The following is a 16772-nucleotide window of genomic DNA, read 5'->3' as shown; positions in this document are numbered from 1 at the left end:
AGAGCATCCATTTACCAGCCTCTTCCTGTGCCACTGAAAGTCAATACCAGAACTGCCTTAGTATGCAATGCCACAGCAAAATTTGCTCTGGTTCTGGTCAGCTGCTGATACCTAAAAACAACCGTGCATGGCTTTTTACTTTTGCAGGAAATATAAGAGCTTAGAAACAAGTACAGCAAAGGACAGCAATGTGACCTTTTTCTGCAGCATCTCAAAAAACCTTAACAGCAAGCAGTGTAAATCCAAACTGTCTTCCTGCTACACAGTTGGGGAGGATACTCTGCCTTTCTGATTCATGGCTGATCCCTGAGTTTTCATCAGTGTACCATCCTGGACTTGGTCTTGTGTACTGGTAATAATCACCCACCTTCCTAATTTGACCCAACACTCATACTTCTGTAAATCTGTATTTCTACATCATGCAATACACAACTGTTCAGAGATACTGTGGTTTATCCCCCAAAGAAGTAAATTTCACTAGCTAACACACAATACTCAGCTAGCATTCAGCTGGCTGACAGAGACACAGTATGCCATATAAATAACCTGATAAAATGATCAAATATCATTCTGTTACTGACAATGGCAAAAAGCACCCTACCAAACCAAATATGGCCAGGATCTCATCATAAATATATTTCAGCCATTTAAGTGAGAAGCAAGCATGTGAATTCCTTTTCTAAAGCAAAAATCACTGTCATAGGGATACTTGGTGAATTTTTAGAGTCAACAAAAGAACTCTAGTCCTTAAGACTCTCAGGAATACCAGAGAAACATGCAAGCATAAACATAAAGCTTTAAGGAAGCTTTAACTAGCGCATGAATCAATATTTTGCACACAGGAGAGTTTTCCATTGAGCATTTAAATGCAGGGATTTAGTTCCCTAAATATAAACAGCCACTACTGAAAAAGTGGGTTAATAACAATATGTCTGGAAAAGTATTTGAAATCCAAGTATTTTTTCTTGAAGTCTGTCACGTGCCACTCAGTGCCCTTATCCCAACATGAAATTGGAAGTCTGTTTCCCTGAAAAATGCAGAGAGCCTGCTACAACTTTCATCTGTGTCTGCCAGAAAACTCTGACTGGGAGATTTAATGGCTGCCGGTTCCGCATATGTTTCTGTCAACGTGATCCTCAGCTCCAACTGCGTCTTACAGAGAAATGCTTGAACACAAGAGAGCCACAGCTGAGCTGCACAATGACAAAGGCAAAGCTGACACAGTGATCTGGTTTTAGAACAGAGATAATATCTTAATTCATTATCTAGAATATAAAATGTACTCCTTGAATAGGATGCAGTGATTCATAGCTGGATTGCCATCATATATGCTTTTTACATAAGGCAGCAAATAGATTTGATAAGGCTCTCTTAATTATTATCTGTTAATTTATTCTAAGAGCCACATTGCATGAATTCACAAAATGAAATCTGGTCCAACTTGCTTTACTGTGTTGCTGGTTTACCTGCATTACATCTCAGCCAAAATTTCTGTAATTTTCTATGGAAACTTGTCATATCATTAATATTTAAGCAAACATTAAGGATTGCCTATAATATTCTGTAAGACTTTGAGAAAGATACACATCACATTGCTTGTCTTCACTCATTCCTTTCAAAGGTGTGGGTTTACAAACTCGGAGCTCAGCAGAAGAGGCTTGATAGTTTAAGAAACCATTCAACAAAGGGACATCAAATCTGAATGAAAATAAGGCCAGCTCAGCAGTTCAGCCTGAGATTCTGGGGTTTTTTCAAATCAAAACCCGGTTCATAAATTCCCAATAAATAAATCCAGCTGTCATGCTATTCTAATCTCACTGCCTACTGATAATGAAAAGAGAAGCATCTTCCTGGGCAGAGCAGGTGTTAGGAAAAAAAGGAGCCAGTCTGAGCCCCAGGCAGGACGTGGCTATGTCCCTGCTGGGTTAAGTTACGAAGAAATCCAAATCATCCAGTATGTGGGTGAAAGGAGGGAGAGGCCCATGCCTTTCCTTCTCCTTAGGCTCCTCATGAGACTAACACTGCCCCTCCTCTTTGATTATGGTTATCAACAAATCCATCTCAGAACAGCAGCTAAGGATATTCATGACGACAGCAGCTGCAAAGTTGTTAAAAATATACAAAATTTCGTTGTGTGGGTGGAAAGATTGCTCTTGCTGAACACAAACAGAAATCCTAGTGCCCCGATGTTTTTGGCTACAGCTTGCTACATTTTGACACATAGTCTAGAAACCCCAATCCAAGTTGTGCTTGTTGTCCTAAAATCTTTTAAATACAATGTTTAAAAATAAAAGTCTGAGGCCACAATTTTTGTCCTCTTTAACAAGGCTCTCACGTTCAGAGATGAGACAAGAGAAATTATTTTTCCACCTGCTATCAATACACCAGGCCAAGCTGCCTGGGGTAGCTAAAAAAAAGCATTCCACAACTCCACATGGATTTCAGTGGATTGCTTAGCAGAGCCAAGATTTGCAGCTTTCAGCTGCTCCTGTGGGTTTGTGAGGCAAAGTGCACAGAAAATGTCATGCCAACCATTCCTTCAGAGCAGATGGGGAGAGGCATATTTATTAATCATCACAAACCCCATTATATATGTGTAAGTCTTTTTATAAAAACAAATTTTTTTCAGCCATTTATTGAACAGCTACTAAAGTGAACCTCTGCTCAGCAGTATGTGACTTCAAATTCAGGGTTTTACTTTCTCTCCAGGATCCAGCTGGACAATGAATAACAATGACCACAACATGCTACTAAGTGTAACTCTGACCTCTAGAAGTCCTTCTGACAGCTAAAATTTTCTAATACTTTATGGTTTGGTATTTCTGAAAGTAAAGTTAGTTTCATCTGATGCAGAACCTGATATCTAAAAGTGGATTTTTTTTTTTTTTTTGGCCTAGCTTATTTTTCCATAGTGGCATAAGCTACCTATAGAAACAAATTCAAGCCAAAGGGATATGTCACATGTAATTATTATTACTCAAAGCTGTGCTTTGCTTTCTAGCCCATGTCTGTAACATAACCTTGAAAAAGATGTGAATCCCTTGTCCTCTCCAAAAGCTTCTGAAAGCACCTAAAGAATTGTTTAAAGTATCTTAAGACTCAAAAGAATATTTTCTACCATTGAAGGCAAACAATACTTGAAAATGTGTGTACTGGGCAGTCATTTTCCCTTGTTCCTAGCCAAAGGAAATGACTATTAGATTTCTTCTGCATGTAGTGAGGAAAGAGTAAATAAATAGCTATGCATCCTCAAAATCACTGCTACACTCTGCAATTTCCTCACCCATCATAAAGCTAATACACAAATTACTTAAAATATCAAGCACACAAAGACAGCCCCGCTCTGTGGTTTCACAGGTGCCAGGGCGCTGGCTGCAGGAGGCAGTGAATGAACAAGCACCATGGAACCTGTCTGCATGGGCTCTCCTTGCACATTATTCACTCAAGGCTGGGTTGTGCTGGGGCTTTTACCTTGCATGCCCCCGGTATCCCTGCATGAAAATGTTACATTTTCATCTTACACTGAAAGGGTTTGAGATAGCAACAGACTCTGTTCCCTGTGATTCCACCTGGGGTTCCACTCCTGGCAAAGAGTCCTTCCTGCTACATTATTGTATTTTTTAAGAATTATTAGTAACAAGGTTATTAGCACATTGCAGCTATTCCACTTCATATTCGGCAGCGTATGCTCCATTGATCCTTTTAGCATTTCTCTAATTCCTGTGTTTCTCTCTAGTGTGAGGAAATTTTCTACTGAATGAATTTATAACCATTACATCTTAGTATTTTACTGGCTGGTTTGTATGCCTTCTATACTTCATTTACTCATATTTTTCATTCATTTCTTGCATTATCTGCAGTGTGTTCACTTTAAACAGCAACACTTCTTGATGTTTCTGAAAGGTTCATTTTAGAGCAATAAATAAAAATAGCTTGAGACACCATCTTGTGTCCTCAAGAAACAGTATCATTTGTTTACAGTTAAGAATCATGACAGCAGCTGCTTGCAGTCCAGGCTTGCACTGATTATTATGCCATGGTATCGTAAGAATGTTTCCTCTACTTGTATTACAGATATATTAGAGCTATCAGTCAGAATGAAAATGTCTGCATGAAAACTCTGATGAAGGAAATAGGTACTGACACCTAAGCCTCGACACCTAGAATAGTGAGAGAAACCATGATAGAAGCACTCAGAGAAATAATACATTTCTTATGAAATAAAAAGACCCTGAAAAGCCAGAAGAAAATTTGCCCCGGGGAGAGCAGAGCTGCAAAAGCGTGGTTTCCTGTAGATCTGTAACCTTTATCCCAATCTCTCTCCTGCTGCTTACCTTATTATGATGATTACAGCTCCTTCTGTCTTCCTTTGAACCCTCCACTGGGGAAGAGACAGCATGAGCTGAGGCCTTTTACCAGCTGCATTTTCACTGGTTGGCCAGGGAGTTACTCTTAAACAGACAGTAAGTCTGGCATTGGGAGCTCTTGTCTTCCCTCTATTAATTTTCTTAAAACTTCAAGGATGTTAATTGTCTCTGGGATTTTCCTATCCTTTTTTAAATCACTCTGTAGGCTAGAAAAGTGTCAGATGGGGAATAGGCTCAGGTAAACATTTTGCTTGCATAAGCCCATTGCCTTCAGGAAACCAGTCTAAGAAATGTTGCTTTTTTTCTTGGCAAGACAGCTATAGAACTGTTAAACTGGAATGGTTCTGGAGTTAAATTTCATAAAAAGAATTTCTAGTAGTCACCTAGTATTTAGCTAGTCTATGTTGAACAGTACAGAGATAAGTATTCCTAATTTATCTTATTCATATCAGCAGAGGCAGAGAGTAACAGAATTTCAAGAGGAATATTATAGAAATGCCAATCTTTTGTTCCAACAGGGTAAAATGAAGTTAAATAACATAGCCAGTGTCACCAGTAGGGCTGATAGCTTCTTACCTTGCACCAAAGAAGTGAGAATGATCCAGCTTCTTGTGATTTTCCAGCAAGAACAGAGGACATGCACGTACTGGGCAGGCTGGTGGTAGAGCCAAGCATAAGGATCAGTTTAAAGGATGTGATCCATGTTGCTCCTCTGGTACAGCTTGATATTCATCCCTCCTGCAGCCAGCACAAACTTCACTTCTGTTGTCAAAGCTGTGTCATGTTCTAGAGCAAGAGATATTTATTATAAGTCAGTCATGACCCAGAAGAAGGCAAGGCTGTGCATTGACTTCTGAAAAGTAGCTGACACTGTAAATTTGAGGTACATATCTTGTATGAGCTCCATTTCACTACACTTCTTGCCTCAAAAGACAGCACAAATTGGCTTCAATGTCAAAATAGGATCAAAGGTAGTAGGCAGTGATCTGGTACATGCAAGTAACTTAACATATTCAGGCTCAAAAGTAATTCTAGGAGCAGATAACCATACAGCATGAAGTGACTTATGGCAATGAGGGTTGAAAGAGATGGAATCCAAAGGGCTTCTAATGAAAGACCAGCTGAAGGAAAGTATAAGACTTTGAAGACTGAGGAGAAGACAGAAACTGGAGGAGGAAGCTGAAATAGCAGGGAAGCACGAAGAGTAGTCTAGAAGGTTTCATAAAGATTACTGTAGTATGAAGGACCTGGAGACAGAAAGAAGCGCAAGTCTTACCATGTATCGTGTAATTTGTAGCCAGGAGACTGAGTTTTGGATAAAGGCCATGACAGGAATAGAGAGGTTGTAAATTGTGGGACACTAATGTTGATATTGGTTTTCATCACAAAATACCATATTGGAACCAGGTTATACGTCTGTACATATGCATATATGTAAGGATAATTTTTAAGAGTAAATACAGATACTGCCCCAAGTAAAACCTTGTTAACCTAAATACATGACCTTTACAAGACATACAGCCATGAGTACAAAAGCTACACTTTCCCAATGTGTCATCTCAGCTTCCAGCAGTCTGCACTTCAAAGATGTCCTAAGCCAAGGGTTAGACTGAGAGGCTGTATTCAAAGTCCCAAGCAACTTTGCTTTCACAAATGTGTCAAATTAGGGGTTTTTCACTCAGGGAATGAAAATGTTTCTTAGTAATAACAATCCTAAAATTTCATTGAAAAATGTACAATTACCTAATGTGAACATTTTAAATATGTTGCTTTTGTTGTGAAGTCAATAATAAGCAATAAACTTAAAGAAAAAATATTTTTAAACAATTTTCCTCTTATTATGTTCTGTTAGTGTTTCCTTTACTGTTGCACTTAATTATTCTAAGATTCTTGCTGACTGAACTGGGGGAGCATTTAAATTTTCAGTAGCTGTCACAGCTTGGGGAAACATACTCCAAGAATACTTTTTTTTTTTTCACAGAATCACAAACTGGGCAAGGTTGGAAGGGACCACAGCAGGTCATCTGGTCCAGCCTCCCTGCTCATGCAGGGACATCCTGGAGGACATTGCATGGGATTGCTTCCAGATGGTTCTTAAATATCTCCAGTGAGGGAAACTTCACAATCTCTCTGTGCAACTGGTTCCAGTGCTCAGTCACACACATAAAGTTTTTTTGTTATTATTCATGCAAAATTTTCTGCCCATTGCATTTTGTCCCGCTGCTTGGCACCAATAAGAAGAGCCTGGCACAATCCTCTTGGCACCCTCCCTTTGGATACTCACAGAGGTCCATTGATGAGGTCCCCTCTCAGCCGCCTTTTGCCGAGGCTGAGCAGGCTCAGCTGCCTCAGCCTATAACAGAGATGTTCCAGACCCCTCATCATCTTCACAGTCCTGGACCTGCTCCTGTAGGTACAGGTCTCTCTTGCCCTGAGGAGCCCAGAACTGAACAAAGCACTCCAGATGTGGCCTTACCAGGGCTGAGAACAGTGGCAGGATCACCTCCCTCAGCCTGCTGGCCGTGGTCTTCCTAATGCAGCAAATCTGATCATTGGCCTTCTTGGTCACCAGGGCACACTGCTGGCTCAGGGACAGCTTGTTATCCACCAGGACACCCAGGTCCTTCTCCACAGAGCTGCTTTCCAGCACCTCAGCCACCAGCCACTACTGGTGTATTCTTCCCCATGTGCAGGACCCTGCACCTGCATTTGTTGAATTTCAGAAAGTTCTTCTCTGCCCATCTCTCCAACCTGTCGAGGTGCTTCTGCAGGACTGCACAGCCCTCTGGGGTATTGAACACTGCTCCCAGATTGGTGTCACCAGTGAACTTGCTGAGGAGGGACCTGCACCCTCATCCAAGGCATTGATGAATAAGGTAAACAATACTGTGTCATGGCAGTTTACATTTTATTGTTTAAATAAAAGGAATTTTTTTTTTTTGGTGTAGAGAAAACTGCAGTCAAATGTTCTAAAATGCTTTATAAATATTCTGGAAAATGTTTATTAAAAAAAAGAAAACATTTTCACATATTAATAATATTCCTTTTTACATCTAGAAATCGGCTGCAGGCACTTAAAAATAGGAACAGCACAATAATGTGGAAGGCAAATAGATGTTGGAAGCGTACTCTCCTGAGTGCATGGAATTGTTAGCTATAATGGAGAGAAAGAATATGGAAAAAACAAAACCAGCAGCTTCTTGGGGGATGCCCAAGAGACAGTCACAGCTATAGAACTAGATGGAAGGAAGAATCTGAGAGACATTTGCTTAGAAAAGGAAATCCAAGTGTTGTGAATGGAAGGGGTCAATAAAGGATATGGGGACAATAAAGCACTAAATCTAATTCAAAGACTCCACCTCAGTTACAGGAAATTCAAGAAAAATGCACAGGTGTGAAACAATGAAGAAAAAATAGAAAGCAATAACCAATGTTTTATGACTGATCTCACAGGACTCCATAATAGAACTTCCTTTTACTTTATGACAATGCCCTAAAGCAATAATAAAGATGACTTGTGTCCTTTCTCAAATAAAAACAGTGGTGGAACTGGGTTGCACTAATGATTTCTTCATCTGACAACCCCAGAAGTCTACATAAAAACAACAAAAAATTCCTGAAGTATTTTTAGTTTTACTTTTCAAAAACATAGGCAAATATGAGAAAAAAAATCTAAATAATGAATTTTCGAGGTGCATTTAATTACTTATGCTTGTACTGGTCATTTTTGGCACCAACAGGCAGACTACTGGAGCCTTACAGCCTATATTACCAAGATTGTTATCTATACATTGTCATTCAGTGTCACAGGGAGCACACAAGGAATGTGATTTTGATAACATTTAGATGGCACAGTCCCCAGTAGACCTTAGTTGTGCCACTTTACATAAATGAGCATAAGCAGATATGGCAATGAAACTCCTGCTTTACCAGCTGCTAAGGAAAAATCTATTGTTAGGCAAAAGAGTGTATCATAAGGCAGCATAAATCCATCTGTGTTGTTCTATTTATGTGGTACAAATGCAAAAGGAGCATGGCACATCATCAAGTTTCACGTCATTTACTGTGGGAGGAGCAGCACCCCATCCAAACTAAAAGAAACTGAAAGCATATGAGATTTAAAGCATGAAAAGCACCATCAGCGTATGAGAACTAGAAACCCCTAGCACAGATGTTGTATAAAAATGAAAGCAGGCTTGAAAAGTGATGAAACGGTGAGCAAATGTACTTTTTTACACCTCCTGAAATGCTATTTTCTTTTCAAGAAAGATGTTAGCAAAAATTTTAATTTTTGTCACTTCCTATTTAATCAGCATCAGCCTCACAGCTAGTGAAAAAGGTCACAGTTATTCTAGGCCCACCCTTTTTTTATAACTGACCATTCATAATAAAAAGTCACTCAGACTCTATTTCACATAACTAATAGATAACTTTTTCTTTCTGGTAGAGATCATAGAAGGTTCACATTGTTAGTACACGTCTCTTATCGCGTCAGTTCATCTTCTCTAGGAAAAGTAAATAGATTGTCAGAAGCAGAAAATTGGGCAGAAATAAATTGTCATAGTCCATACAGTTTACTGCAAACAGAGTTTAGAGCTCTGGGTTTTCCCCCTCTCATTGTGTTAAATAATAACAGCAGAGAATGCTTAGCTAATCTGTTCTTGTGAACTAGTGTGTCAAAACTGTCAGAAATGATACAGGAGTAAGAATTTGTATCCTCCTGATTTAGATGTTCCAAACTCTGACCTTTTTATGCCCCCTTCTTAAAGTCACACACATACCCCTAGTCCCCTCTTCTTGCCTACATTAAACTTCTGGCCCATGTCCAGAGCAGAGACTGCAGAGTAAGGAGGAATGAAGCAATCTCCTTCAAGTGAACTCTTTTATGTGGGTTGAATTTAGTGCTCACAGTGGATAGCCTTTCCAGTGCAGGACAGTTCTGGGATATGAATCAACCTTTCCTTAGGCACAAGGAAGAACAAAGGATAGGAATGCAGATGATGAGGAAAACCTCTATTTTTCCAACCCACTTTTTCAATGGAGAAGTGTTGAGTGTTTTTAAATGTCTTGATCCCCTGTCTGAAAAATTCGGAGTTTCACTAAAAAAAGTGAAAAGCACAATTTGAAATGAACGGAAACACCTGAAATGCTCTAAAACTGCTAATTACTCTGAATGATGGAACAATATTGAGAGAACAAGAAAAAAGTAAAGCAATGGTTCTATAATAAGCCATTATAAAATACTTTTCCTTTGCTGTAAATGTTCTTTTGAACTCTTCTACAAGTAACAAATCATAGTACTTTCAAAGTGCATCAGTACAATTGTTAATTGCATTTTTATGGTAAGTCAGAGCATAACAGTATCTTTGTTTAATCAACAAAGTACATTTGAGCACTTAATATATGGCAACCTATTTGAAAATTGTAAGTTATAGGAGACTAGCTATTTCATTGATATCATGTAACACAGGAATTCCAGGCTTTCTGTGTCCCTTCATGCAGAAAATGAAGGATTTAAACTCATCAGATTACGAATTCTAGCATACTATATCCTATCTCATTGCAAAAGCTGTGCTTCAAGGCTGTTTTTAACTGCAGATCCAGATTTCAGCTCTCTCTCATTCTTCAGTTTCACATCATTTTGACTGCAGCCACATACAATTAGTGTTTATATTCACACACCAGCAAGTCATACAAAACAGAATAGAAATAATTGTGCTTCTCACTTTTTGAGCTGCTCTGCGATGGGCAAGAAGCTTTCCTTTAAGCAGCAGCCAAGTTGTTCCATGGGTGCAGTATAGTTCCAGCCCACTGCACAGCCTCATGGGGCTTTCTAGGTTTTCCCTCAGAAACTCACACATCCCAGCATCGATGGAGCTAGGCAAACCCAAGGCAGGCAGCATATCTCTTTTCCTTGATAATTCCTGATGAGTCTAATGCCTGTGAGCAATAGTGAGGCCCCTAGCCAAGCTCAACATTTTCACGTCATTTGTTAATGAAGTGTTCAAATCCTATGACACTTTGCTAGAGTTTTGTCTTTGATACCTTACTGGAGATCAAGAAAAATTCCCACAGCACTTAGACAAATGCTTTTACAAGTAAAGGTTTTTATGGTTTTACCTGGCCCAGACTGCATGTTGACAATCACAGAGGAAGATCAGTCTCTGTGTAATACCTTTGATGAACACTGTGCACACACCGCTTGCCAGGTCTTTAGATGATTTCATTTTCAGTGCTAGAAGCAAATTAAATCTTGTCCATGAGTTCTCACTATTTAGAGATTATCACTTATTGTTAATGAGATGAGCCTGCATTCCCTCCCTGCCATCGTTTCCTCAGCACAATTCAGGGCTATTAGGAGTCCCTGCATGGCATTCCGTGCTCAGACATCAGATGTCTCTGGGCAGTTTACCTAGAGAGAAAGTATCACATTAAAAGATCAGAGTGCTAAGTACTGGGAACAATTTAAGTGCAAATGTCATATCTAATAGTTCTTGAACCATCAGTTTGAGCTTTTAAAAATGCAGCAAGATATATATCCTACTGTTCTGTTTTGGCTCTGACACTGCATAAGCAAGGTCATTTCAGGTGATCTATATATAGAGAAAGATCTTAGTCTCCAGAATACTACACTGTAAAAACCCTGCATAATTGACTGCTACAGGGAGTGAATCCAGCTCATTATTTGAATTACACATCCATCTGTTTCAGTCAGGGAGGTTTACAAAGAGCTTGCAAGAGCTAGTTGAAATTGTTAAATAGCACATAGGATAATTTTAAACTATAGAAGAAGTTTAATATGTACTTACTTTTGTGAATCAGCAATTTTAAAGGAAAGGAAAAAAAATGTTTATTCTGTAATCCAGGGATTTTAAGGAGCTTATACCATCCTCTTTTTTTGTCCCTGGACTATCCATTATCCTGAGCCCGGATGTTATATATTCCTTGCCCCTTTGCTTTCTAATTAATTTACTGTTGTCAGCTTTCAAGTAATTTTTCAGTATTAAATGTTAAAACAGCATTTTTAAATCATAATTTACATTAAAAATATATTTTAAATATATTAAATATATATCTTTTGCTCATGCATTTCTCTAAAATATTATGGAAAGGAAGAATGAAAACATTTCTCGCTGTAGCTTTGTGTTACATTTCATCAGCATTCAATTTCTTTATGTTTTGGCTACTAAGAGATTAGGCAGATTTTGACTATGTGATTTTATGCAATCTGTTATATGGCTCACATACAGAAATATTCATTTACTTTCTTCTTTTCCTTGCTCTTTGTATTAGCTTCTCTAAGCTGAGGCTCCCACTGTGCCTGATGCTGAGGTGCAATACATTGTGCCTTGCTTCTGATCTTTTACAAAATTACAACCTGATTTTCAAAATCTTGAATTTCTTATGATCTCAGTGAGAATCATTAGTGCAATTTACTTTCTGCTTTATTTTTTTTTATTGTGTACATATAATGCTTCAAACCTCTGATCCCCTTAAGCTCCAGATCCCCATAAATAGCTTGCCTTTATGAATCTTAGTGTAGATGCTAAATTCAGAATGTTGAAAGGTGTATTGCTTTGAAAATTTACATTTTCCACATGTAAATTTTACATTTTCCACATGGTCTAGGAAAGAATCTCAACTTCTACACATACGTCCTGTCATAAAAAGAATAACTGGAATAAAAGAGAAGTTGGGTAAATATGTTCAGATAAGATTTTAGAATTACTGGAGGAAAGGCGATAAAGCCAGAATAGTCCATATACTCTTCCTGTATCTTCAATTCAAACAGAGCTATTCTTAAACTTATAAGGTTATTCTTCATATGTCAGACTATTAATTTCTTGGTGTTTTTCCACTTCTGCTTCTGGTATAATATTTTGCTTATTTTTGCAGTGGTGTTTAGTTTGAGTGTGATGTGGTAGAATTTATCCTCCATTCCAAGTCATTAAAAAATGTGTCTTAAAACAAATCAAGAGGATGCCTCTCCTTCTAAACACCACTGAACCCATACCTCTGCATTTGGCCTTGCTATTTTTATTACAAAAAAACCAAATTTCCCCAGACTTACTTCAGGCCACTCTTACTTGGGGATACTTTTGCATCTTTTAGATAATAGATGAGGTGGGAATTACCCAGTAAATATGCACTTGTGTCATCTATTATTAAAATCACAGACACACCAGTTTATTTGTGTCCAGAAGAATGGATTGAGATTACGTGAATTTCTCTTTTTTTAACCACAGAAAATATGTCAACCCTAACCTATAAATGTGCCTTACCTTCACTCTTTGGCCTGCTAGGAGCATGTTAGCTCAATAGTTAAGTATAGCAACCTTGTTGTTCACGCAGTGATAAAGTGCAGGGACAGTCATTTATGATACCACCCTCACAGTATTTTTGTCCAGTTAACAATAAAATACAGATGCTATGAATCCTGGTCCACAGTTTCAAAATTGCAATGAACAGCAGTTAGCATTTCCATCCCACTGAGATATTTTCCCAATAGAAAAGTACATATTTTTCAGATGGGCCTGCCATTACCCTTTTGATTTTCCTCCTTCAATCACATGTTGTCATCAGACCAGGTCTCTTACAATCTGCAAGGTCACAAGTCTTCTGCACAGCTCAGAGGAGACAGGACAGCTTGCAATATCAGACGAGCTCGTATTCTTCAAATGGGAGCGGAAGCAGAAGCGCATCTGAGGGGTGCAAGGCATCAGCATTCCACTCTGCCCATGCCCAGAGTATTGCTTATGAGGGTCAAGATGCAAAGGTGAATGAACCCTGAGGAGGAGTCAGACTGCGTCTTTGTCTCCAACTTAGTTTTCAATGACTGTCAAGAGAGCAAAATAACTCAATCTACCACCTGTCCATGCCTTCATTCACTCATTCCTTTTTTTTTTCCTGTCAGTTATTTACATAACTTGCTTGAATAAGCAATGTCTTAAAACAAGCCTTTGAAATGACTCACAGAGAACCAATGCCTGTCATTCAGCAGGCCAGGCCCTCAAGTCCACCTGCCCCCAAGAAATTGCAAGGTTAGACCAGCCATAAGCCTTTTCTCAGCAGAAAGGCAGGCTTCCAGACTGACAATCAACTGCAGCTGACAATGCCTACACTTCCAGCCGTGGTGAAGGACAGAACATGCTCATGTGAATCCCTCTTCTTTTACATTAAATGGAAATGAGACCAAAATGTAAATAACTGCACTCAGCACAACCAGGCTTCAGATGGATCAGCCTTGATTTTAATCTTTCAAATGTCATAACTGTTGCAGACTATTCTGCATAGTGGTTTTGGGGAAATGTAAAAAGACTAGAGGTGTTCACTTAGTGTATATCTGACAAGCATTTTCTTCCTATCACTATAAAGGAAAATTGCTTCTTCTTGTAGAGTCTGAATCAGAACAACATTTCTGAGTGCAATGTTTCTTTCTGTATTGATTTGGTTCTGTACTGTGCTAAACTGTTCCGATTCATTTGTAAATGGCACATTATTTAGTCCAAATGTCACATAGTCATTCTTAGGAATACAGATTTTATACAATATCTGAGACAGGTGCTCTCAACAAAATTTCTCAAGAAGTGTCATTCCCTGAGAATACAAGGAAGAGGGAAGAACATTCCGATACATAGTTCTGTTTCTCTTCAAATATCATTTCAGACACTCGTGATAGAGAAGAAAAATCAGCTGTTCTGAGCAATACGTATGATTCTGAGAAATGCATACCTAAAGACAAGACAGTTTTCAAGCTTTTACTTTTCAGATTGGAAAAAAGTTTGTACAAAGAAACAATTCCTCTGAATATAGCATTACTGAAAAAATCCATTGAACAAAATTGAAAAATGAAACACACTGTAGAGTTTAGTTCCTGCTAAGTTTAATAACGCTAGACAAATACATCTTGGAAAAGTATTTAACCATACCCTTTTAAGAAAGTATTCAAATTCAGGCTGTTATTGAAGTATTTGCTCAATTTAAGGTACACCATAATCTGGTGATTTTCCTTCAGAATTTTGACTCATTGTTTACAATGCCTGACATTATCTCAGTGGTTTTTCATGGAAACACCTGAGATACTTTAGTAGCAGAGCACAAGACATCTGAATAGTGTTTGGAATATGGGTGTAACACCAGCTGCATGAAAAGCTGGGTCCTCCAGGCTGTTCAGCATGGCAGCAGAACTACTACTGCCTTTTGTCCCTGAAGCCTTGGATTCAGACACCTCATCTGTTTATCTGAAATGGGGAGTCAAGTTCAATCCAGCATGGGAGTCTGCTCATTCCTCTCACACTTCTGGGTGCAGACTATTTAGGCTGCCAATCCAATAAAAACTCAAGTATAATGCAGGAAAAGTACATTTTTTTTTCTAAATTCTTTATTCAAAAGAAAATCTTTAACCAATTTAAGAAAAAAAAAAAAAGGAACATACATATTTCAGACCACATTATAGATATGGAAAATGTCAGCTCGTAAGATCACACAATTGCATATTATTCTATGTGCCACAGAATTCCTGTATATTGGGACCCTTAAAGCAGACACTCAATATCACACAGAATTTATCAGTTTGGAAATAAAAGATTCACAACACTCTGAAATGCTCTGAAGAGACACTCGAAGTTCTAGGGGAAGGCTACCCTTGTTAAAAGCCCAGAGTAGCTCAAAAACCAGGATTAAAGTCACTACATATTCCATACTCCTGCACTGGGCCCCGTGAACACAACCTCTCAGTAATTCAAATGGGACTGTATGCATCCATACAGTTCCACAAGATAACTCTATTCTGTTACTGATGCTTCTGGACTTATTCAGATCCTGTGTTTGACTGAAACAATGTCGTGTATATCAAAAAACTGGAAAAGAAAAGATAGACTAGGTTTTTGGAGTTCTTCTCTGACAGCTCCCTTAGGAAATAATACAAAAGTATATATTATTTATATACAATCCAGCATGTCAACACATTTTTAGATAACTCTCTGTACATTTTTCTTTTTAGCAATGGAAACTACAGAATAAATTATATATGACAATTATGGCTATTCTAAAAAACTGGGTATTGCACAACTGACAATCAACAAATTAGATGTAAAATGCAGCATGGAATTTATATTTCTTGGTATGCTGTTTATGTTCTTAAGTATTTTGTGCCAATATCTGTATAAAATTAAAATTAAATCTACTCAACATAGCCTTCTGTAGTCTGACAATATCTGTCCACTTTGTGCCCTTCCAGATGTCCTGAGGTGGTGTGCCAGATGTTAGGAAGGTTGTATTTTACCTCAAAACCCGCAGGTAGAGAGCAAACATATTTTGCTATGCATACCATCTGGTACCTGTTTTTTTACCAGAGAGCAGAGTGTGTTTAATCATTAAATCAAATCCTGTAGTAGTTAAATCAAATTAATTCATACGGATATATTCATTTTTCCCCCTATGGTCTTTCCTATCAAAGTAATCTAGTTACTTTATGTGACAGCAAATGAAGTCACTGGACCAAATTCTTCTCTTAGATACACATATATAACCAACAGGAAGTTGGTAGGTTTGAACAAATGTAAGTGCTCAAAGGATGATCAGATATGAACAATAACTATGTTTATCAAAGGTATCTTACCCACATGGCAAAGTACTATCTTCTATTTTTCTATTTTGATCCTCATTATTTAATTAGTAAATCAAAATTAACTCAATATTAGTTTTAAAGATATGCATCAAAGTTCTTCTACTTATTTTTTCCTGCAATATGGGTCTAATAACATTTCTTTTCTGATGGTAGTCAAAATTCAAATGACAAAACTTTTATCTATTTTTCTGGCAGTTTCAATAAACAAAGATTTTTTCAAAGAACAAGTAGATTTTAGAACTGTTGCTTCATAACCTTTTCTGTCCGTTCTTCACTTCACTGGTTTCTGCCCTCTTACTGCAATTAATGATAGGAAAAAACATGTAATTATATATATAGGTTGGGTTTTTTGTTAAAAAAACTGATAAAGCACCTTCGCAGAGTTTTTTGGTACAGAGATTTGGTACAGAGAGATGTTTACCTCTCAGCTCAAGAAGTAATTTTTCCACAGGATTCTTTTCCTCATCTGGCCTGAGATGCTCATGTCATAGAGGTGTTAATCACTGTGAATTAGTGTGCAGCTTACATCACATTTTAGATTTATCCTATTCTGTGGTTACTTTATAAGCAAGCCCACCTTATTAGAAAGACCTGTCATGTTCCCTCACCATTTATGTTCCTTTCCCAAGCAGACAGGTAGTTGCTAAAAAAGGAGAAATTGGTCAGTTTGAAGCGCCTGACTTAAACAGCACTATTAAATGGCGTAGAGTGGCTAAGCAACCACAATACAGGTAAGAATGACAGTGAACAAATGAGGGTGATTACCCAGACTAAAC

This window comes from Ammospiza caudacuta, chromosome 6, assembly GCF_027887145.1.
Source record: "Ammospiza caudacuta isolate bAmmCau1 chromosome 6, bAmmCau1.pri, whole genome shotgun sequence".
Lineage (NCBI taxonomy): Eukaryota > Metazoa > Chordata > Aves > Passeriformes > Passerellidae > Ammospiza > Ammospiza caudacuta.
The sequence above is the reverse complement of the archived record's forward strand: the minus strand, read 5'-3'. Positions refer to the sequence as shown.